At 38.5% G+C, this 24,859-nt stretch overlaps 1 protein-coding gene across 3 annotated transcripts in view; it reads left to right on the top strand.

The window, feature by feature from the left end:
* Positions 1 to 24,859, top strand: part of CALD1 (caldesmon 1) — a 195,215-nt gene that overhangs the window by 60,156 nt on the left and 110,200 nt on the right. For all 3 annotated transcript variants that reach the window (XM_062009481.1, XM_062009463.1, XM_062009472.1), the window contains one exon: positions 16,918 to 17,011. The gene's annotated coding sequence lies outside the window, so the exon portion shown is untranslated. The remainder of the gene's footprint in view (positions 1 to 16,917; positions 17,012 to 24,859) is intronic.

Raw genomic sequence — 24,859 nt, 5'->3', positions numbered from 1 at the left:
AATTTCATTCATAGTCTAGAGGCTGAAAATCAACATTTGGCCTATGCAGGACATGTGACAAACCTCTTAAGTGATATTGTCTGTATGGAGTTGGCTAGTTCATACTAGAGGAAAGAGTAGGGGAAAACTGTGCAAGAAAGGACAAAAATGGTCTTCTCATCCATCAGAGGAGTCCAGCAGGCCTTTTGAGGTCCCTTCCAGCCCCTGAGATTCTGTGATTCTGTAATGCTGTAGTTCCTTTCTAGTACAGTGTAGTCCCAGGATTTCTTCTTCTAGGGGACCAGCTGCAGCTATGGCCGCGGTATTTCATATTGTTGAGGTTGAATGGTGCTTCAACCATGTCTCACTGTTCACATTCTTGAACTGAGTTCTCTTCCAGTAGCTGGGCTAGCCACCTTCATATGGGACATATAAAGATATTCCAAAGGGTTATTCCAAGGGAAGCAGAGATATTCATCTGATTGCAGTAATGAGCATAGTGGGGAGGCAGCAGAAAGTGCAGAGGCAGAAATCTCATATGATTTTTTCATTTAGTGTATAGTCTTATTCTCAAAACCATACTGAAACCCCCACTATTGGCACATGCTTGTGGGTGCAAGAGTATTTGTCATGTGTCACCATACTGGTCTTGTACCACAGTTGTGGGATTTCCCTTTACATTGAAATTGGAAAGATACTGACTTTATTTCTCCAGTGAAATGGTCAAAGACACCATGTCAATGTAACAGGCTTTTAGACTGTACCAGCTGACATGAAGAAAAAACCTTCTTTTTCTTGCCTCAAAAAAAGGCACTTCACACAGTCTGGTAAACAGTATGTATTGCTTTAAGAGATTGATTTCTATACATTCTCTTAAAGTGGAAGGAACTCCAACGAGAGGAAATCATCATGTTGAAGTAGGGATTACTTTGATTTACATAATCAAAGTGTTTGGACTTGTAGTCACATTCTAAGGTCTCAAACTGAAATAACAAGAGATTTGTAAAGGGCTTATCTGCATCTGTTCAGAATTGTATTTCTCATTGAAGTAGTGCATCTTTCTCTTCCTATAAGAGGCTGTTTCAATATCGATCGAAAACTGCAGTTGTAAAGGCAAGATTAAACTGGTAAAATTTTATAGGTGTGTGGATTTATTTTGTTTTTGCTTTACTGTTCTAGCAATAAACTTGACTTAGTAATTATGTGGTCCATAATTACTTGGCTGTGGACATGTTACCAGGGAGGTGATGCTCAGGGCACCAGAAGAAAGCAAACAATGCGCTGACTGCTATGTACGACCAAACAGTCTTTATATTGAGGCAGATATTTGAAAATGGTGACAAACTAATCCACAGAGAAATCTCAGCCTCTGAGAATGGAGTAATTTTTGAGTGTTTGTCCTAAAGCTGTGAGAGCTTGAGTTGCAGTTGGTTGGTCTGCTCATGATTCTTAGGGCATAGACACTTCATGGAAGAAGTGCAAATAGTTCAAGAAAACTTGACATTTCATGTCAAAGTGTACATTTACTTATCACATCCTGCTTCTGAATGCACTCAAGTAATATCTTCCTCTGTATAAGAATGAAGCAAGCGGATAAGTGGATACTTTTTAAGCTTTATGTCCTGATTTCAAGAATCCCAGTGAGGCAAGAACTTCTAAGACTGTGGCACATAGTAGAAAATTTTTTATTATTGACAATCTTTCAGCTTTCTCACAAATGTCTGTCTGAAATTTTATTGGATCTGTCTTGAAGCACGAATGATGCAATTTGGGGGCTGATAAATCATAGTGTCTACATTAGCTACATAGATATTTTTAACCATGTGTGATCTTCCCAGATATTTGGTCAATTACCAAGCACAGATAATCCTATTTCTAGTTCCAACAGGACAGAAAATTGCTGGTTTGTGTGCTTAGAACAAGACAGTACTTGAGGCTTGTCTGAAGCTTCCTATCTCTTTTCCTCCTCCTCCCATTATTTTTAATGGTTCGGATGTCGTTTATGGATGTGTAAAGAGGCTGTTCAAGCTGCGTAAAATGTATGTTTTGGTTGTGGCTCAAACAAGGAAGTCAACAGCAACAGAATTACTGTTTCTAGAGAAGCCAGCAGTTTATCATCTTCTGCCACATTTATCACATCCTTCTCTCCCTTTTCAGTGCATACTACTGAAAAAAATTGACAGAAACTAGTTTTGTGTTTCTAGGAAATAAAGTATTTGTTTCTTTCAGAGAAAATTCCTTTTTCCCCTCCTGCTCTAAAGAAAAGCAAATTAAAAAAGAAAAAAAAATTGATCCCCACTCTTTAATGCACTGGGACACCTCCATGTAAGTTCTTAGTTTACAGAACATGTCTGTTACTGTATTTAGTTATTTATTTTCCTTTTGTTACAATCAACCTATTGTAAAATGAAAACACAAGTTACCCCGTTATTCATAGATTTGTTGTGATATTGAAAACTTTGAATCACTCAGTATTGCAGTGGAAATCATATGCATACTACAGACAGAAAAAAAACCTGTGGTTGAATGTAGACTAAAAGTGATTAGTGCTTGTGTATTGCAAGAAACCATGCAAGGGAAGAGAGAACGTATTACCTGAAATCTTTTTTGTGTGGAGTTTCAACCACTTTAGTCTCATGCTGGGATACAGCTCTTTTGATTTCCCATAGACATGCAGAGAACAATGCCATGTAAGCAATCTTTGATTTGCTACTAGAAGGATCACTAAAGCTACTGTCCCACTCTGGCACCCTGGATGGAAAATGCAAAGTTGTCAGACATTAACTGGGAGTCAGTCTGTGCCTAACTGGGCTGACATAGCTGCTGCTGCTACCATTACTGCTACTCTGTCATCTTTGTAGATCAGTGAAAGACTTTGTTCCATGAGACTGCTAACCCAACATCACTTAGAAAACCTCATAATTACTTGTTTGGTTACCTCTCTCTCCTTCAAATTAATCCTAGAAACAAATTATCACTCAAATACAGAACTGGCAGCATAATATTAGTTTTCACAGCCTTTCTGCTAAGTGATTGAATTTGACCTTGTTCCACAGAAAGCTAATTTCTGCAGTGTGGAGCTGGCATTCCAGGCATAGCACTGCAACAGCGAAGAGTATGGGAAAAAGTCGAGGAGCACTGTCTGGAGGAATTATGTAGACCAGTCCAAATTCCAGATGAGGAATCCCTAGATGATAATTATTTAGAAGGTTGTTGCTCTCTAATGGGTAGAAGTCAAAATTGGAAAAATATCTGAGATGATAAATGGCTTAGAGGAGAACAATCTAATTGTTTTTACAAAAGCTGTTCTGTAGATCAAACTCAGAGCTACAACACTAGCCTCCTAAATTCTTAAATCCTCATTCTTCTCTTTTTTTCCTTCTTTTTCTTTGATTATCTATTTTTAATCTCCTGTTTCTGGAAAGATAAGTAGAATGAGCCCTGTTGTTTGAAGTATTTGTTATGAAAAGGCTTTTTGTGCCGTTCTCCTATCTGACAGTAAAGCAACACAAATTCCTTTTCCATTGGTGTGTGGGTCTCTTTTTGCAAAACAAAATCAAGCAGTGTAGCTCATCTGCCTTTTTAATATCTGTAGAGGGGACAAGCACCACTGAGGATGTTATAACTATAAAATAATAATGTGATAGTGACTTGAACATGACACCAAGCAACTGCAACAAGCCCCTGCCTTAAACCAGAGGAGCTGTAAGAGTTACTTTAGGCCCTGAGTGTAACGGACCTAGCTCAAGTCTATTGCTATACATGTACCTGCTAACCAGTTCTCAGGTTCATCTCATTCCCTCTGTGTCAACCATACTCTCCATCTTTTTCATCTTCTTTGATGCTTCAATATCACTGCTGCTCTTCCTCTGGTTTTAATATCCTCTTTCCCACTCTTTTAATTTTTCATGTGTGTTTTTCCTCCTTGTGTTGTGTGTTTTGGATGTGTGTTTATCTAAAGCATAGGGAAGACATCTTTCTGTAGCTACTCCTTCTGTCAGCTTCTTTCACTCAACAACTACCAGTGTCAGCTGTTTTTAGTCTGAAAAAAATAGATGCCAGTTGTAACAGATGGGGTCATCTAATAGGTTTAAAAGTATTGGGAGTATAAATATCAGAGTGTTCCTCTCTCTGACTTACACAAAACAAATGACACTAAATTGGTACTAGCTTCCTGTCATTGTCATGATGTGACATTTATGCTGATGGTCCAGAGCTCTGCCATTCCAAGCTAGAACAGTTGCTCTTTAAATCGTAACTTGATGTCCATTAAATGGATGAAGCTAGGCATCATTTCATGTATGAACTACTTCATTCCCAGATTTTCAATAGGAGTAGAAAAGGAAGATGGACTATATTCAAATAGGAATGTTTCTTGAACTGTGGCTTTGTATATTATATGAAAGGAGAAATTAGTGGAGTGGGAGATTATTGTTTAGTTTTGTAAATTTCTACAACTCAAAGATCAAGAAAATCCTGAGGCTGACAAGTGGGTTCTGTTTTGAAATAAGAAACACATAAAATTGAAGTGTCAGTCTTCTTGAATTCTGCTTAGCAAATGAATCTTGATATCTATATGATACTTTCTTGTTTATTAGTCTAATGTGACCCTTATAGAAAGGCTGTTTTGGACAAATGGCATCAAGATATAGTATTAATAAACTCTCAGTGAGTGTTGTTAACAATGTTGTTAACAATGAGAGCTGACAATAGACAACATCGACTAGTTTCCCATGAGAAACAAGTATCAAACGGCTGTAAATAGCATTCCATTTTCTGTTTGGCAGTTGAAGATGGGACATGAGGATGGTCTTAAATGTTTTGTCCATTTTGGCACATGCTTACATTTTCAATGGTGTAGTAGTTTTTTGGTCTGAGATTCAAAAGACAAAATAGTGCTACTACCATATGACGAGAAGAGGCTCTAAGCTTTTTAAAAGACAGCAGAGTCATAAAATTATTCTTCACTGGTATGACTACTCTTTGGAAAAAAAATAGAATCATGCCATTTCTAAAGTGACTTTATTACAACTCTTTCCCATTAGATTCTCATTAGTACTTCTTGTCTTCCCTATGTATTTTAGAGTTTCATTTTGATTTTTGCTGTCCTCCTTAGTATTTGTGTGACTGTATATACCTTCCTGACACTACACAGGCAATGTAATAAACCTTCCAAAGCTTTTGCTTTGCTTTGTTGTTTAGATTGAGCTGCTGCTGATCCTGGAGAAAAACAAAAATACTGTGGGAAGGATAGCAGAATCCTTTTTAATACTCATAATTAGGAATTTCCTATTTTGATAGTCAAATAGTCACCCTACCTGTAAAAGAAAGTTTAACTGAGAAGCCCCTGTGACTTCTCTCTTTTCCTATAACCCATAGACTCAAGCAGCAAGTCACTGTTTGAAACATAAAACCATCTCTCCAATCATGTATAATTCAATTAAGTTCTATTCTTGTATGCAAATCAGCATAAAACTCAATGAGGGTGAAGTGTAGCATGTTTAGATTCTGCCAGTGCCAAGCTATTCTTCAATCCTGCCCCACATTTTGTTTCTTTTCTAATGTCAAACACAGTTTTGTGTTGCCACAGAAGAGTGGTAAAGCTAATTGAATATTTCAGCTCTGCTTCAATGCTTAATTACCCTGAAAAGTAATGCTCTGTTCTCTACTGTTGGTCACTAAGATGCTGAATTATTTACGTTTGGTTGGGATGAGGAATAGCATTTGAGTTCCAAAAGCTCTTTAATGTTTTTTTCATATGGTTTGGGCAACAACGACTTGAACTCTCACTAGTTGCTGCAGCATTTCTTTGTGAGCCAATGTCCTTGGGACAAAATAAATACATTGTTTTGCCTCATGTGGTTTTCTTTCCTCTTCCAAAAAATATGCAAAGCATAAAGAAAAATGTTTTGCAACCCAGTATCCTCTTTCTCCTTTTCTTACTGCTGCATAGCAAATAAAGTGCATTATGCTATGCAATTAGCTAACATTACGTTCTGTGGTTAGCTGCAAATTTTCTCTGGAGTCTATGGAAGAGGAATCTGGATATGAGTAAGCAGATACTGACCAGAGCTGGGTGAAAAATTGTCTCTGTATTTTCACAAACTCAGAATTTCTCTGAAAATGTAAGAAGGTGCATAGACAGACCTCATAAGGCAGAAAAACACACAGATGGACACTTTGAGTCTGATCCATGGGCTAAGTCTCCTTGCTAGATAGAAGGTTTGAATACCAGTCTGTGCAGCTGGGATGGAGGTTGGATCTTTCTCTCATGAAAAGGTGTGTACAGTGACCATCCTGTACTGCATTGTTTCTGTTCAGGACTCTTTCTTTTAGAGCTACTCTGCACTGAATAAATAGTTAAATATTGTATTCCGTTTAACAGTCAACTTTTTTGACGATAACTGAAATGACTTCAGATAGATGTGAGCAAATCTTACTCCAGAAGAGCCCTTTAGAGTGGTGACTTGCTGTGCATGATGGTATTTATCTGAGATGCAGGAGGTATGTGCAAGGATTCTTACTGCTCCTAAATTCTCTTTTCCCACCAGTCATCTCAGGGACTAACCATCTTAAACAAAATGTAAATAATTAGTAAAATAGATGGAGAGAGGGAAAGTAAAAGTTGATTAAGACAGACAAGATTTTGAAATGTGGTGCAGAAGCAGTGTGGAGACATACTTGTGATAAAGCTCATCTGTGGCTAAGATCTTGGTAGCAGAAAACTTTTCTGAGGTTAGGCATAGTAAAAACACACAGGAAACTTGTAAGGTAAATGGTTGAAAAACATAGGGGAGAGAGGCTAATGAAGTAGTCAGACTTTTAAATTCGTAGCCTTTGAGTCCTTTAAATGTATGAAAAGCATGAACCAAGTTTTTGGATTCTTTGATTTTGCTCTGCTAGAGACTTCACACTCCTATTTGTGGAGTGAGGACCATAAAGAAGCAGTGTAAATCCTTAAGTGGTCTTGAACACAGCACATTCCATAAAAACTGGGACAAACCTCTACCTAGGCATGAATAAATGCTGCTTTGGTATTTGATTGAAGAAAAACAAGGCTGAACTTAGAAGGATTAATGTGGATCTGCTGAAACCATTAAAAGGGCTGTCCAAAAAGGGCCTTTATCATTTACATACATGCAGTCTCAGGTAGTGCAGTCATACATGCTTATAGTAAGGAGGTCAGCAGTGAAGACGAAATAATTAGCAAAATTAAAATGACAGTGTCTGACTGGTTTAAATCAAGGAAACATTCATGTGAGAGAAAGAGAATGCCTTAAAAATAGGTGCCTCTGTGTGGTGCTTCATACCAACCTAAATTTTATGATCATGTTTTTTCTGCAAGAATCTAGAAATGCTTTTTTTGAGGGGGGAAAGAGGAGGCAGGAGAGGGGAAGGAGGTTAGGAGGGGAATGAGAACGAAGTAAAACAAAATTCCTTTTTTTTTTTTTTTAATGGAATGCTAACCAATCCCTTGGCAACAAAGTCCATGTTTATTTTTAATTAAAAAATAACATAGCTGGGTTAACTTCAGTTTTCCCAGCTGCTATTCTTCCATCACAACAGCTCTTTGGCCTCTTTTCCCTTGCTGATTTCTTTCATCATTTACACTTAGCTTGTATGTGTTACGTGGATTTTATGTAATATTTCCTACCATTGAAAGCAAGGCTAACAGTCTAAACAAGCAGCTGGAGCTCAGTCATCTAGATTCTCATCTACAGTACCTGAGCATGCCCTTCCTTTGGGAAAAGTAATAGGTGTGACCAGGATAACTTGTTTTTATGTGCACATTCCATGCTGTTTATATGTCTGCCAAGTGAGGCAAGATTTAAACTTCGTATTGAACTTATGAGTTGTAGTTTATTAAAGTTAATGGAGAGAGTTTGGCAAATCAAAAGTATCACTGAGCACACAGGTAGTGTTTGAAGACTGACAAGCAACCCTGGAGTTTTTTCTTTAGATGATCAATTGCAAACTGCCAGTTTTTGTCCTTGCACATTAGGTGAAAAGTTAGAAAACAGATGTACTTGCCATACTTTCTCCAGCATCTTCATTTTCTCCATCCGTGGGGCAGAACAGGAAGAAGTCAGGGGGATGATCCATTTCTCAGCATGTCGTGACAGAGCTGATAACTTATATAGTGCAGAAGATGGTGCCCATCTGTAACAATCAATCTGATTTCCTGAGTGGACTAAAATTTAAGTTTTTGTGTGGACATTTAGAGGCCCTTGAGTAATCAGGAGTATCTGGTACTTTCTGCAGGCATTTTAAAGCTAATTAAAGTTGGTATAGTAATGCTGTAGCCTTAAAGGTTTGCTTATCAGCCATCCAGACTAAACATTGTGAGCAGCAGTGGGAGCTGACGGCATCAAAACTACAGCTATTCCCAGACAGAAATGTAGTAGCTAGAATAAAAGTAGTAGTTTGTTAGTCACTGGAACCAGACTATGGAAGATATAACTATGCATATTAATCATCAATAATGTTACAACTATTGCGATGCATGACATGCAAACTTTCCATATATAATATAGCCACATTAAAACCCAGCTATTTGAACTGATTATTCCTGAGAAAGTGGCATCATTCTGGTGTACTATGAAATTTTCCTCTGTGGAAGTTTAGTTCTGCTTACCTTTCCTCAGAAGGCACAAAGGCAAAGACAAATGCAGATGAACAATTTTAATCTGAATAAACAGTATTATCCAGCCATTTTTAAGGCCCACAAAGGATTTGAGAGAGCTGGGAGATTTCTGGAAAAAAATATTATACTTCCTTTTTTATACTTCTTAAGAAATGCATAAACAGGTGAAATATAAATAAGATGGAATATGCCAGTCCGGAATAAGGTAGATCTATCATAATGCTTGGGATGGTTGATATCTGTTGTGATGCTGTGAGTCTTTTCTGAGAGCTCTTAAGAAATGATTCAAGACTTCTCATTAACTTCTCATTAATTTCTGCCTCAGAGTATTTGCAAATATTTTTACTGATCTAAAATGATTATGGTTGGACTGAATACATATGTTACTTAGGTTCTGGACATGTTAACCTTTCATAGATACTGTCATGTTAAGCTATGAGATCAGGACAAGAAACTGAGACACAGCAGATATGAGGAGGCTGGCAGTAAGGAGTAGGAGGGGCAATAGGATCTGGGGAAAGAAATGGGTAGTTTGATGTAGAAAGAATATGACCAGAAGCAAGCAGCAAAGAAGCTAGAAAATTATATAGAGCGGGAGACACAATGAATATGAAAGCAGGAGATAAGTGGGGAAAATGTGGGACAAAAAAGTGAAGATACGATGCAAATGAAGTGCCTGAATATTGCTGAGAGGAAATTTCTGTCTCCAAAGTTCATCCTGTCTGAGGAAGGATGGAAAAAAGGGAAAGAAACACCCTTTTGTTGTTTTCCTCTTCTATTCTTCTTCCATTTCACAGTCTCTTTGAGATGGTTCAATGAACTGGTGGGTGCTTCCTGTTGGAAGTGGAATGCTGTGATCCTTGCTTTTGCAATGGAGCAACATTGGCTTATTTGCAGTTTCTTATTTTGACACGTAATGTTTTACCCCTTCTAAAAGATGGTTTACTTGGGTTACTACTTCAAGATTTGTCAATAATCTAATAAAATCCAACTCTTGTGGTCAATTCCATCATTTGTCCCAAGCCCTTACAAGTGATTAGAGCAGAGAAATCATGTTTTGGGCTGACTGTATTTGGGAGAATACTAGAAGGCTAGCATAGTAAGAAAGTGGTGTGAATTGAAAAACTAAAAGAAAAAGGTATCAAGTACAAACATGAAATAAAGTGGAACCAAATGTCACCCTGTGTTAAGTTTGGGAACATTCTTTTTTAGAGTTTTATTTTGGCTTGTTATAGAAACCTTCACCAAGAACCAACCTAGAAAACTTGAATCAAACGATCAGCACCCAGGGGAGCGTGTTCTCCAGGGATTTTCTGCTATTCCATCTGCACAGAAAAACCCATGTGAAGGGAAACCACAGAAGAGTTTCACATGAACCTTCCCTGCTGAGAGAATGCCTTCATTTGCACAAAGGTCTTTTTTAAAGTGTTTTATTTTTATGGGACCTGTGAGCTACAGGATCCACAAATAGTAACTTTCAGGCATGGACCTAATCCTGTCAATCAGAATACTTCTCAGAAACATCTTTAATGAAACTTCTCTGAAAAGGATAAAGCTTGCAAAATCTTCCTTGTAGCTCCATCTCTCCTGACACACATTCCAGCAGCATGTTTATATTCAATAACTGAAGAAGACAACAGCAGAGGAGAAAATCAGAGCTCTCACGAGAGACAATCTTTTTGTTATTGCAGACTTATTTTAGTTGCCCTGCTCTGATTGTTTTGAGCACATTCTTCCATTTGTTGTGTTCAATGATGCTAACAGCTGTCAAAATATGGTTTAAAGCAGCCAATTTCTATTTGCTGTCTGTTGCAAGTGACTATTTTCTGAGTTAATACACAGTATGCTTTATGAATTATTAATAATTTGAGCTAGAGCTCTAAGCTTACTGTAACTCTTCTGTGAAATGGACAATGAATTTGCAAGAAACTTGGGTCTTCTTAGTATCAGTAAATGTTTTCCCTCAGGAGCATGTTCTGTAGTAAACATGCCTGTATCCACTGCCAATGATGTAGGGGAGCTGATGTCAATGGCCAAATGATCAAAAAGGGATATGGCAAGCTTTCTATTTCTAAATGTTCTTCCAGATTACAAGTTGAAAGGAGAGAACCCTCCTTGAATAGTCTTTTCCCTGCTATGCATGTCACTGATCTATTGGGGTGACAGGTTTACATGAGGACACGCTTGGCCTGTTCTTGCTGTTACTTGTGTCCGTGTGAAATCAGCAGACCTTGCATGGAGCAAGTGAAGAACACAACACTCTTTATTCCTGTGGGCAGTAACTGCTGATCAAGGCAAGAAAAGAAGTCTGGTTTTCTGCTAATGTGAATGCCACTGCTGTGTGGTTAGCAAATTATTTCTGCTTAGTAGTATGAATGTGGCCAAAGAAGGAAGCAAGTGCTGCATTTGCATGCCTGAGCCCCATCTGCTCATATGCACACATACTTTGCTTGTTTCTTAGCTTTTACTTTTAAGAATAACCATGCAGAGATCTTGCAATCTACTTCCACTTGGTGTGAGCTGTGGGAAGACTAGAGTCTTCCTTTTGGTTGTATTTAACCTCAGAAAGCAATTTTCTCTCTTTCCTATCTCATGCCAAGATATGCAGAATGAAAGCCTGTACATAGACCAGTCATTGTATCCAAAAGATGTTCATTTCTATTGTGCCTTTGAGAGGAGTGACTGTTTGATAAAGTATTGGAGGGCTCTGCTGCTGAGATCAGTGTAAAGATGACTGGTATTTTAAGGTGGTGGAGAAGAAATATGCCTTTTTCTGATAATTTGTAGGTCAGATGAATTGTTGTTTAAAAAAAGATATTAGCAGCTTGGCTGAAGGGAACATATAGATCCTTTCTCCTTCAAAGACTTAATACGCTAACATGCATGGCTGTCTGGCATTATTTTAAAAACCACTCATGATTATAATCTCTGATTCGAATTTGTAGTTAAGAACACTCATTGAACAGCTTAGTACATGGGATGGGCTGTGCTCAGGGTGTCCTCAAGTCCTGTTCTGGAGAACTATTCTGCTTACTGATATGCCCATGGCATTGGAAATGATTTGAAAGTAAGGTCAAGTGGGCTCCCAAAAAGTTGAATTATGAATGATGGGTTGGAGAAGGATTTTTTTTGTCCATGATTTTCAGATTTCCAATATACTCTACAGCTGGGCTAGAAAAGACACAGATGATGGCATGCTTTTCCTCTCCCTGATTCTTTACCTCCAGACTGTAAACACATCTGGACAATCAGAACTGTCATCTGTATATGTAATGCACCCTGTTTGGCTCAACCATAAAATATGATGGAGTGGGAAAATATTTTGTACAGCTCACATTGTCCCTATGAATTTCTAGTTCTTAATACTTTGCTGCATCACTAAAATTATCAGATGAGGACACAGAAAGATGAAGCTGTAATGGTATGAGTGCTTCATAATATCTGAAAAATAGCAATGGAATATACAAGTAGCTATGTGTTTGAAAGATGACAGTATTTCCTTGGTAGACCTGTGGGCTGTGCCTTCATGATCATCCTTCAGCTGAGATAAAAGTGACATTTGAACTCTAAAGCCTTTATTTATTATATTAAGTTCATTGAGAATATTAGTTCAGAAATTTCTAATGTGTAGCTTCATCCCTGCTGTACCTGCATAATAAAATCTTCAAGAGTTTATTGAGTTTATTATCTGGGGCAGCCCTCTGGGAAGCAGAGCTCAGGTACAGTGAGCTGTCACTGTCTGGCAGAGCATGTAAATGTTTGCTTAGTTGGAATCAATGGGGCTTTACAGTTTTTAAAATTAAACTCTTAAGTGTATTGCTGCATGAGAGATGTTTTTTATTTACTTTGATGCTTTGTACTGATAAGATGCTTGCAAGTGGTGAGCACAGGAGACAATATATCTGCCCTTTTTAGGTAATCCTGAAAAACAAATGCCTTGGGTACCTATTTGGATAGTAATAGATGAGTTTGAGGCTTCCCTTTCACCTCATCTCTGTTGATAACACTTGTTTGCCAAACATTGTAATGAAAAGCTTTCGTTGTATACATAGTGTACCTGAGGAAAGGTTTAAGAGTTTTATTTAAGTGCTCCCTCTGTCATGTATTCATAACTAAATAAACTATGTGGTAACTGACAACATAAAAATCAAAAGGCGAAAAGAAGATCTAGAAGAAATGGATAAAAAAAGAAATACTTCATCTAGACTTTTTTTTTTTAAAGGTGATTTTCTGCTCTCACTTTCAGGATGCAAGGGAAAAATAATTTGCACAAGATTCAATACTGAAATATATGGATAAAAATTCCTAGCTGTAACTGGAATAAGATTCAAGATTAATGGCCACTCTATGGCTGTCACATATTGTGACTCTGTGACTATAGGAGAGCAGAGGGATTATGACAAAAAAAGATGTAAGCAAATTCTTCTAAATGTTTTCACTGAAAGGACATGAGGGACACAAACTGAATTATGGAACATTCCATTTACACATAGGGAAAATTTTTATTACTGTAAATGATCAACACTGGAACAGATTTCCCAGAGTGGGTATGGGGTCTCCATCATTGCAGGTATTCAAACCCTAACTGGACGTGATCTTGGGCAGCCTGCTATGAGCAGGGTATTGCATTAGATGATCTCCAGAGATGCCTTCCAACCTGAGCTGTTCTATGATTCTCTGAAATTATTTGCTAAAGATTGGAGGAGGAATCCCTCTTTCATCTAATAGTTTGCTAACTCAGAACTGATTAGATAGACTGGGTTACCTTCTTTTTCCAAAAGAACTATAATGTGTACTCTCCAAGTATTCCTTATGGTGTTCCCACTCTCTCCTACTAATGTTACTTCAATTTCCTAAATGATTAGATATGTATCTGGGACTGAAACACAGATGTGCTATTTCCAGAATAGATTCTTAATCACCTTGTTTTTTGGATAGTTTGGGAATGCTATTTTACATGTGATGCAATGAGGAATACCTCCTATGTGCATATCACATCTAGCTTTGTGTTGAGTAAGTATTCAGCTGGGAAGTGGCATAGCTGAGTCATAGTGTCAGTCTGAAGGTTTAATTACTTGTCCAATGTGAACTATATCTTCACTTAGCACATGATTAAGTTGTGGGAGTCCATAGGATTTTGCTGACTGGTAGCAGCTATTGGAGATGATAATGGAAAAAAGCTGCCATGGAGATCAGTAAATAGACAAATTCCACCTTTGACTCAGGCATTCTGGAAGTCACAAGCTCCTGTAGAGTATTTGTCGGAAGAGTCATTATGTGCTTTTCCTGTTCTTATATGATATTGGCCGCTGCTGGAGACGGGATATAAAGCTAGTTGGACCTTTGGTCTAATGTGCTACAGTTTCCCTTACACTCAGAATCAGCACTGGTATGAAAGTATGTGGGAGAACATGCCAGTGCTGTAGTGTCCTTTGGAAGATGTAGGCTAAAATCCCTGCAAGAAAAGATGAGATCTGAACCCTGTTACAGTCCTAACTGTTGAGCTATTGGAGAAAATGGAGCAGAGCATAGTTTTGGTAAAGCATTTCTGTTATCAAAATTGCATTTAATGGATACTGACCCACATTAGCTGAGAATCTAGTATCAATGTTAGCTGGAAATTGAGTTCCATTTTGTTCTTGAAAGTGCAGTGCTGGGTGTGTGCCTAGGTCCACAATGCTCTTAATGCCATTGTATGAATGACAGCAGAACATGTACCCAGTGTTTATGGTCAGGAGAATTTGAAGGACTGAAGAATCAGTAAAAATTGTGCCAATTTTACCACTGAAGATTACAACCCCAAATGTGTCCAAACCCTAATGCTGTTTCTTGGATGAGAGGGTTTAGATTTATAGAGTCTGGTTTTCAGCTTGGATCTGAAATTCTTTCATGCTGAAATTACATGCAAAATTCCTGTTTGTTAAATTGTTCTTAGCCTTTCATAGTCAGCTCACAATAGAATTGTGGTGTGATAGGGATTCTATTTGATAGTAAATAGTGAGAGAGCCTATTTTGGTGATTTTATTGATATTATAAAATATATTGATCTTAGTTCAGAAAAATATTACTTTAGGACAGTGCAAATATAAAGAGACTAGCAGAAGAGGGCTGTGTTACTGTGCTAAAGAAAGGTAAAATCTTTTTGGGGTTGTCTCCATTTAAAAAAAAACGGTTAGTATCCTACCTCTGACTGAGACATTTGCTTACAGTAAAGCAAGCAAAAGCAGATGAGTGTGGAATGGATCCTCTTTTTATGTGCTCTCCCAGAATTTGGCGATCTTTCCTTTGTGACTTTCTAAGCTAAAGACCACATCCAGACTGTGATATCTTATAGGTGATGAAACTATCCTTTTTTTTTTTTTTATATACCTTCTTGATTCGGTTCTTGTACAACAAACAACAACATTTACTTTTCAAAAAACATTCAGGATCCTTTTTATATTCTACCTCAATCATCCCTGTTTTTCAAATGTGTTGTGGTTTAGGACCATCTGAGAACAGAGGACCACGATCAATCAGACAAAATTACCAAGGGCCCTTGATACTGCCTAAGGACAGAGAGGCCTTACTTGCCACTTTTGGTACTAGACAAAACATACAAGACTACTCAGCTTGGGGAAGAAAATTTTAAAAAATCAATTTAATCTACCACTAACCAAAACCATAACAAACAGAAAACACCACAGAGTGGTACAATGATGAAGAACAAAACCAGCCCTTTAAGACCACCTTCCCCCCACCCCTCCCCTCTTTGCAGTCTCAAGAGACCTGATCCCAGTGTCATTTATTCCTTCCACCCTGAGCAACAGAGGAGGCAGGGAATGGGAGGTTCAGTCAGTCTATTCCCAATGGCTTCTGCCGTTCGTCTCCTCTCAAGGCAGGTGGGCTCCTTGCTGATCCTCCCTGATCCAGCACAGAGTCCCTCGTATACCAGGAAGTCCTGCATGGGCCGCTCCGACCTGTGTTCATCCTGAGGCCTGCAGCTCCTCTCTGCCTCCTGTGTAGGTCTCTGGGGCCCACAGGCTCTCCAGCACGGCCTGAGCTGTGGCCACCTCCTCACACAGTCTCCTGCCCATCCAGGCACACTCAGCCAGAGCTGTTAGTGGCTCTCAGTCTTACCATTACCCTCCATGGATTGCAGGAGTACAAACTGTGTTCTTGCCACAGGTTGCAGACGGGTCTCTGGTCTGATGCTCCTCCTTCCTTTCTCCTTCTGTGACTGTGGGTTCCACAGGGTCACCTCCTCTTCCAGCTCGAATTTCCCTTCTTAAATAGTGATGGCAGAGGCACCAGATTGACCTGACCAGGCTGGAGGTGAGTCTACCTCAGAGCCAAGGGATGTTTTCGAGAACTGCTTACTGAGACAGCACTGCAGCCCCCTCTACCTGTTACCAAGCAAAAAGTGACTCCACACAAACCCATGACAAAATGGAAGACTCATATTCTGGATAGCCTCCTAGATGAGAACTGTGCCATAGCTTTGATCATTATTGATAAGGCGCTTCTTAAGAAAGAGTAACCAGAGCTTCATACAAAACTGAAAACAGTGTGACCTAGATAAAACCTATATTTTACATAACATACTTTACTTTGCCTTTTGACAACTGTCAGCTAGTCAGCTAAGATTTTCAGAGACCTCTTCCTCAGATTCCAAGATGTCTTTGCTGAATATTATTGTCTCGTTGATTACAATGTGTATACAGATATGATTGATTCTTCTTTTTCTCGCCCCTGTACCTTTACTTGTAAATACCAAATTCAGTCTTCCCACAGAAACTCATTTCCATGAACTCTTTCATCACTTCATTATATTGACTTCAGATTTTCTTAAAATGAATAGTCTTGTATAATCTACAGACTTTTTCTTCTCATTGTTGATCTGTTTTTTCAGAGTGCTTGGAAATGCTGAATACAACAGATCTCAGTATAGATCTGTAAGGAGTTACACTGGAATCCTTACTCTGTTATGAAAACTCACTTTGATGTTTTTCTTTGTCTCTTACTAATCATAAGAGAATATTCAACTTAGCTTGTATCAACTTCACTTCTCAAACAGGTTTTAGTGAGTGACTTTATTGAGAGAGTTTTGGAAATCAAAGCCTCTTTAGTCAAACTCAACTTTATAGAGCTGTTGACAGTGAGGTTTGTTGGCCTTTTGCAAATTTTTTCTGTTTTATTCCATACTTTAGAAACCTTTGTAGGGGCATTTGTAAAGACTTTACCAAAGAGAAAATGGAGACTGCAATACTGGTGCCATTGCTAAGCAATATTCTGTATTTTCTATTTCTATGCAGTCATCACCTCAGTTTTCTGGAGTCATCATTTTGAATTCATCAGCATCGGGCTTGTTACTGGAAAACTCAGAATATTTCCTCTGATTGCCTTCCCGTGAGTATGATCAAAGTAGTTACCTTAGATTTCCTTGCTTGGTGGTATTCAGATGTTACTGTATTGGGCTTCTTTGTATTGAGGATTTATATTGAATTTTCTTTTTTCCCCTCTGTGTGCTGTTTTGCTTCTTTGGGGACTGACCTAAATTCCTCTGAAAATTGGTGGACAGTCCTGCAGTCAGGCCCTTGACTCCTATTCCTCTGGGACCACGGTCACCAGAGGTTTCTTCAGATTTAATGGTAGATTTAAATGCTTTTATTCTTGAATTTTGTCTTCAAATAAAAATCTTTGAGTTTTACAGTAATGGTTTTGTGGATGTATGACTATAATAGCTATATTTATTTCTCCACTGGATTTCAGCAAGTGGGGTTTTTTTTTCTTGCAATAGAAGTCTTAAATCATATTAATTGTGTTAAGACCATGGACTGATGTGTTTTGTTCTTTTTAGAGCAAGTAGGCTCTGAGGAGTCTGTGAGAGTCCAAGAAAACATGTTTACTGACTATTTACAATGCATAAGACTTAGATATTTTTTTACAAACATTGTTCTTTCATTGCCAGAGCAAGTGAGGACTCACAAACCATTTAAAGGAAGTGTTTATAATGTGTGTAAACTTCAGCTCCTCAATATACGGAAATTCCAGACTGGAGACAAACTGAGGACTGACTCTAAGTTTAAGCAATGGTTATGATAGCACTCTGATGGGGTCAGAAGTTTTGCACCAGGGTCATGGCAACTTGCTTAGATAGCCATCATCTTCAGTTAATTCAGGTTACAGGGAGCTACTTACTCTCACTGATGAGTGACCATGTTCTGGACCTCCTCTGCACCTCTGCTCCATTCCCCCTCATTTTGGCAAGAGCAGAGTGGAAGAAGAGACAGACATGGTATCAGACTGAACACCGATTGCATTGCCTTTCATCTCCAGTAGCCTTCCCTCTCATCAGGAATTCTGGCTCTGGGCCCATTTTAGCTGATTTTGTCATTGTCCCTGGGGAAGTGAATTTAACTTTACCTACACTTCTGAGGTTTGTGCAAGTGTCAAATTGGCTAGTAATTGTTGCAGGCTGTTTTTGCTCTGATCACTCTTCTGGAGGTTCTGTGTTACTTTTGAGCCTTTGTGGGGGGAGTATTTAAGAGTGAAACCGGATACAGTCTGGGATTTCTAGTTTTCAGGAATTGTTGGTATACCGAAATTAGGATTTCTTTCTGATTTGGAACCTGCCTAAATGTTCTAAAATTTCCCCTGCAACACTTCTTCCAGTGAGATTGCTGAATTTAAGTTCCCATGTGCTTCCTTCGGTAGTGCATTTATGAAATACCTAAATTCCTGTAAAATTTGACTGAAGATGCAGGAGGCCATACTGTACAAAACCAAATGGGATCAGAAAAGCAAGTGTTCTCCCCTTGTCTTTAGAATAGGATATTCAGAAAGAGCAGTTACTGCCCTCCAGAGTTTTTCTGAGAGCTCAGCAACTGGAGTCATATTTCCAGATTTGTCTGAGCCTGTAGACTGTTGAAGGAAGGTGCTTCAGCCCATCAAAACTGAAGCTGTACTTCAGTGTATTTCTAAGTTGATGCTGTTGCCTTATTTTGATGCATAAACTGTATCTGAAAATGTGTCCTTCAGAGACTCATTCATCTACTCCAAATGTAGTAGGATGCCAGGTGAGTGTCATCTTTCTCATGATGAAATCTCCATGGTACTTGCACAGTGCTTACCAAAGTGGTAGAATGATTCAGTCCTGAAGAGGGAAAGGCAAAACTTTATTATACTTTCCCAATTAACCTCCTCTTTAGTATATTAAAGCTAGATGAAAAGGATGATCTTTAGAGGACATAAGTGAAAATACCATGCAAAAAGCCATTAAGTGCCCTAGAAAATCATTAAAGCAAATGGCATGGACCAACATACTCATTTGGAATGGAAAAAAGAAGCATTATCTCTGTAAAGCACTGGAAACAAAATACATCTCTTTATCTGATTATAAAAAAGCAGTACTATAGTTTATTATTATCATGGCAGTCCTGTAGCTTCTCTATTAATTCCTGAATACAAATCTGACTTTGCAAAATGACCTGAGACATGCCTATATAAATTACTTTCAAAAATAAGTGATACTCTTTAAAGTTAATGGTCAAAGTCACTGGCTAGTGATGATTGGTTTTTACCTTCCTTGGAAACACGCATTTTATTAAAAGCCAAGATATTAGCTATTAGAAAGCATTGTGTAAGAAAGGTTTTGATCAGGTTTGATTTTAAATATTCAAGATGGAAAGCATTTCTGTAGAGTCTCTGAAGACATTTTTTTACGACTTTATTATGATGAATGAAACTCGATGACTGTAGAGTCTTCCTTCTCTCATCTCTGCTCTCTGTATCTTAGAATAGAAGGTGCAGCACTCAGTCTTGCCCAAGTTCCCTGTAGCTTCTGGGGCTTCAGATGACCTCTACTTGAAGCTGGGTCAATTTTTGTAAAAGCTCTTTTGTGAGAGATGAGAACCTCAGAGTTTTTGTGTTGTGTTGCATGCCTGAAGAGGTGTTAAAGACAACTGTTTGGAGTTTTGTTCCCGAGGGCAAAAACTTGGGAAGTAGTGGTGTCATTTTTCCTGATGTAGTTCACAGTTCCATGAAAACATGATGACTCCCTTTGGCTGCCAAGCCCAATTGATGGGCATAATTTGCTAGAAAAGTCTTATTGCTTGTAAAAAAATTTGGAGCTAACAGGCAGCCGAAACAAAGGAAACCAGCGTATCATTTAGATACAGAAATTTATGAATTTATACTTCGTTTAAGGGTGAACCAAAACAAGTAAACCTACTATGACTCATTCAAAATTTTGGATGAAGAACATTTTTTATTTTCCAGGAATTACACTACCTAAGAATTATAAAACTGAAACAATAAGTAGCTGAAGAGAAATCTGCTTCTAATAAACCATGCTTTGCCAGACAGAGGTTTAAGAACATTAAAAAAAAAAAATCTGAACAAGCACCAGGATCATATGTAAGGGCAGAGTCACTGCTGTGCTCCAAGTGAAGGGAGTGGAGTTGATTATCTGCATCTTCTCAGTAGGTAGAGAGCAGATATAGCTCGCTGGAGAGGATGTGGCGGGAGCATGCTGCGCTTTGGCTCTGTTTGCTAGCAAGGAATCCATCAGAGAGCAGTGCCAAGCACAGCTTAGGCACAGCAGAAGCTGTATCTTTCTGTCTTCTGCACAATATTAACCTTCTAAGGCAGGAAATGCGTGCACTGAGGGAAATACAGACTGGGAACTGGGATTCTTCAGCCTTCATTGACAATTGCTTTTTCTCAGCCCCATCACAAAAAGTTCTCCTGTCACTTTAAAACTACATTACTGACTGATACTGCTGCTTTGAACCTCCCGGGGATGTTCTTCACTTGCTGTACATAAGGTTACAGAGCAGACCAATCTCTTTCTGATAAATGGAGATAATTGTTCAGAACCCTGGTAATTATTATACCCTGCAGTATTAAAAACAGACCCCACCTCAAAACAATAATAATAAAAAATCCATACTTCACAGGATATTGTGAGATTTTCCTTCCCTAGATTTCAGTGACGCTTTCAGATCATGGGATGAAAAAGCCTTGGTCAAATAACTTCTACATCATTTAGAGATGGGAAGTAGATGAAATCTCACAAGGCCTGTCTCCACCTAACATTGGAGACTCAGGGGCTGTGGAGGGTAGGCTCAGAAGTCCACCAGCGCTGTTAGATGTTTATCTGAACTGAGCCTGAACTCCTAAAACCTGGAAGTTCCACACCCCTCCGCCCCCCGCCCCCCCCCCCCCCCCCCCCCTTCCCACCCGCCTCGATCTTTGCAGCTCTTTTTCACGAGTGCTGTCGATTTGGAGCTGTTAAGTCTTTGGCCTGACTTTTACTTTCACTGAAGTCCCTTTACATGGTTCAGGCATTCTGCTTCGGGGATCTTAAAATGAAAGTTGATGACATTTAATAGCATAAATGAGAAACAGGTCCCTTAAAAAAAAGAGAAGAAATTGTTCTTCCCTAAATTGTTGAGTGCTGACCTTGAAAAAAAGCCCTTACAATCTCTGTAGGCAGACTGAATGTTTTTAGGTGAACAGATACGCCAAAATATAAGAGATTACCCGAGTCAAGTAAGTTGTGTTTTTTTTTTTTCCCTTTTCTTTTTGAGAGAAAATTCCATTACACTTGGTACCCACATGTTTGTCTTAAAGTGCTGTTTATTCATCATAGAACTTCAGAAGTGTTGGTGTCATTTTCTCACTCTTTAGGATTTAAAAAAAAATTACTAGTTTTAACATTTTTGTATATTCTGGTTATGTGAGACATGTCAAAGATTCCATTTGTATTTTGAATATTGGGGTGTTTTCTTAATGTGGGAGGCAATGTTTAAATAGGTTTTGAGAAGGGGAGAGGCAAGAAAAGTTGTCATCCATCAACTGGCATTAAGTGCAACTTTGATAGTTTGATACAAACTGAATCTGACTGTTAGTGCAGACATGATACAAATTAGCTGTGACTTTATGATACGAGCTGTTTCTCTGACAGGGTAAAAGGGCACATAACTAGAATAGCATCTTTTGTTGAAAGCAGTGTTTCTCTTCCTCAAATGTGGGAGCCTCAGGCAAAAATCATTGTCCTCAGTTATGTGACATGTGCAGTCTGCAACATGTTCATGGAGCTCGAGGGGGCTTTTAACTGATGTTTTTCAAAGACAGGGTTATCATAAGTGTTCTATTTCTGCTAGTTTTATCATTGAAAGACGAATTTCTGTCATGTTGTGTTAAAACTGAGGATAATCTAAGCACTATTTTCTTTACAAGTACAAAGAAAAACAGGAAGACATGGAAAAGTCTACAGAAAAACAGACACATCTCAAAGTAAAATTTAATTTCACCAATTATTTTTATTGAATGATCCTCTCTAGTTATTTTTTTACTTATTAGAATTTTCAAAGTTTTTTATTCTGTACAAACTAAGTCTACATTGTCTTTAACAAACATTCAGTGTTAACTAAGCATAGATTATTGAAGCAGTAGATTACTCCTGACACAAATGCAGAAACACCAGAGCCAGTCTTTTACAGTCACATCTTGGGTATTAATTCATTTCTGGTTCTAGATGGCTATGCATGGCTTCCCTACTGTGTCCAGCACCTGAGTGAAAAAGGTGCCAGGAGCCTAGGGAATGGAAATGCAGAGTTGATGCACCTGAGAACCTTTGTGTGGAAGCAGCCAGGGGTTCCCTTGTTACCAGAGCTCATAAAGCCTGCTCGTAAACTGAAATGGCTCTGAGCAAAGCCATTTGTGTGACTTTACATCACTTCACATCTGTGTCCCCATTGCACATCTGTATGATCTTAACATATCCCCTGACTACCTCAAGCAACATAAGGTTGGCTGTAGCATGTAACTAAGCTGAAACAATGTGATTTGTTAAGCAATCAAACTAATCTTACTCCTGCCACTTGACTAAGAGCCAATAAGATTTCAAAATTTATTACTACAGGTAACAGACAAACTCCAATTAGACAATTCAGGAAAAGAATCACTTAGTTTACAAGTGTATAACTACAAGGAACAACATTTAAGCTAGAACTACTAAGAGAAGTAAAATTTAAGCTGACTATCTGGTACATTTTCTTAGATTAATGACTATCGATACTGATGCTAAATTGAAAAAGAAAGCATCTCAAACAACATAACTTTCAGAACTGAATTTTGGGTCTGTTTTTTTGTTTGTCTGTTTGTTTTTAAGAGGCCAGGCAGTAACTTTAGTACTTTGATCATGTTGAAGGACATTTCCTTCCAATTTTTAAGAAACTTGTCTGTAAAGCATAACTTCTGTTTCAGATAGGTGGAAGATAGAATTACTTGGTGATATTGTTGCAAATTGGCATGTGAGTCTATGTCTTTGTATGTGGAGAAGCCTCTATATAAGTTGCCATGTGAGATGGTAGAGCAGATAAACTCAAATCTTACGGAAGATGCAGAATAGACACAGAATTGTAACAGGCATGTGAGTGAAAGGGCAGAGGTAGGAGTGTTGAAAAATACTGACTTATAAACTTCTTGGAGTAAATTAAAAAAGCAAATACATTTCAAAGGGAAATGTTGGTGATTTAAGAACTTTTGGGTTTTTTTCTACACTGCTAGTGATAATGTAAAGTACAAAATATAAAATTTCAAGCATTAATTTATAGGTCCTAGTGATTTCTTTTACAAACATGCAATTTTACTATATAAAATCTGTTTCTGAAATTGTGAAATATTTATTTAAAATGTTTTACTGTGATAGTCTAACTGAATAAAGAACATTTGGTTTTCATGAATGTGTAGAATGGTATGTCAATGAAGGTCCATACTTGACCTTTGAAGAACTATCAGATACTACATTTGAAGATACTATCAGGTGAAAATCACAGAATCTTAAGGGTTGGAAGGGACCTGGAAAGATCTAGTCCAACCCCGCTGCTAGAGCAGGGCCACCTAGTGCAGGTCACACAGGAACTTGTCCAGATGGGTTTTGAATGTCTCCAGAGAAGGAGACTCCACAACCTATCTGGGCAGCCTGTGCCAGTGTTTCATCACCCTCACAGTGAAGAAATTCTTCCTTGTATTTCTTTGGAACCTCTTGTATTCCAACTTGTACCCATTGCCCCTTGTCCTGTCATTGGACATCATTGAGAACAGCCTGACTAAATAAGAATGTGCAGGAGATCCTTGAGAATGTGTATATTGTTAATGTGCAGTAACCATTGAGAGAAAAAAGATAACATGGAACTGGTAGCATTTTAGCAAGCAAATGATGTGCTATCAAATGTGTGATAGCTGCTGAAGTTATCAGCAGAGTTAAATTTTATGACCATCCTATAAGAACCATCACAGCATTTTGCAATATCTTATTTAAAACATCTCAGAATTACCTGAATAAGAGAAGGGATGCTAACCCCAAAACCTCAGAATTTAAAATATTTTTTTATTCTCTGAAAGAACATTATTTGTCATGAAAATGACATTTTTACTAATTTTGTATTGTAAACTCTTGATTTCCGAATTTTTATGAAGTTGCTAAGTTCCTATCCAAGATGGTTACATTTAGTGTTGAAATGATGTTGGCTCCTTTGGGTATTTGGAAGAGGGCAGACAATGCATTGTGCTTGGTTAGGCCAGCTGCCTCACATGGTGGGAGGAGAATTTGTGCAGTGATGGAGTCATGGTGAAATATTTGGCTACCATTACAAGAACTCAAAGAGGTTTGGGACTGCTGGAGAGTTGTCTACATCCATCCACAGATGACACCAAACTGGACTAGTACTTAGACCTGCTTGAGGACAGGAAGACTCTTCAGAGGGACTTGGACAGGCTGGATTGATGGACTGAGGCCAGTTGTATGAGGTACATCAAGGCTAAGTGCTGGGTCCTGCACTTGGGCCACAACAACCTCACACAACACTACAGGCTTGGGGCAGAGTGGCTTGAGAGTCATCTGGTAGAAAAAGACCTAGAGATGTTTACTGACAGCCAGCTGAACATGAGTGTGCCCAGGTGGCCAAGAGGGCCAATGACATCCTGGCCGGTATGAAAAATAGTGTGACCAGCAGGACTAAGGAGGTGATTGTCCCCTTGTACTTGGTGCTGGTGAGGCTACATATCAAGTACTGTGTCCAGTTCTGGGCCTGTCACTACAAGAAAGATATTGAGGTACTGCAGCATGTCCAGAAACTGGCAACAATGCTGATGAAGGGTCTAGAGAATAGGTTTTATGAGAAGCAGCTGAAGGAGCTGGGGATGTTTAGCCTGGAGAAGAGGAGGCTGAGAGGAGATGTGATCACT

The sequence above is a fragment of the Colius striatus genome, chromosome 1 (assembly GCF_028858725.1).
Source record: "Colius striatus isolate bColStr4 chromosome 1, bColStr4.1.hap1, whole genome shotgun sequence".
Taxonomy (NCBI): Eukaryota; Metazoa; Chordata; class Aves; order Coliiformes; family Coliidae; genus Colius; species Colius striatus.
Note: the sequence above shows the minus strand (reverse complement) of the source record. Positions and strands in the feature narration are given on the sequence as shown.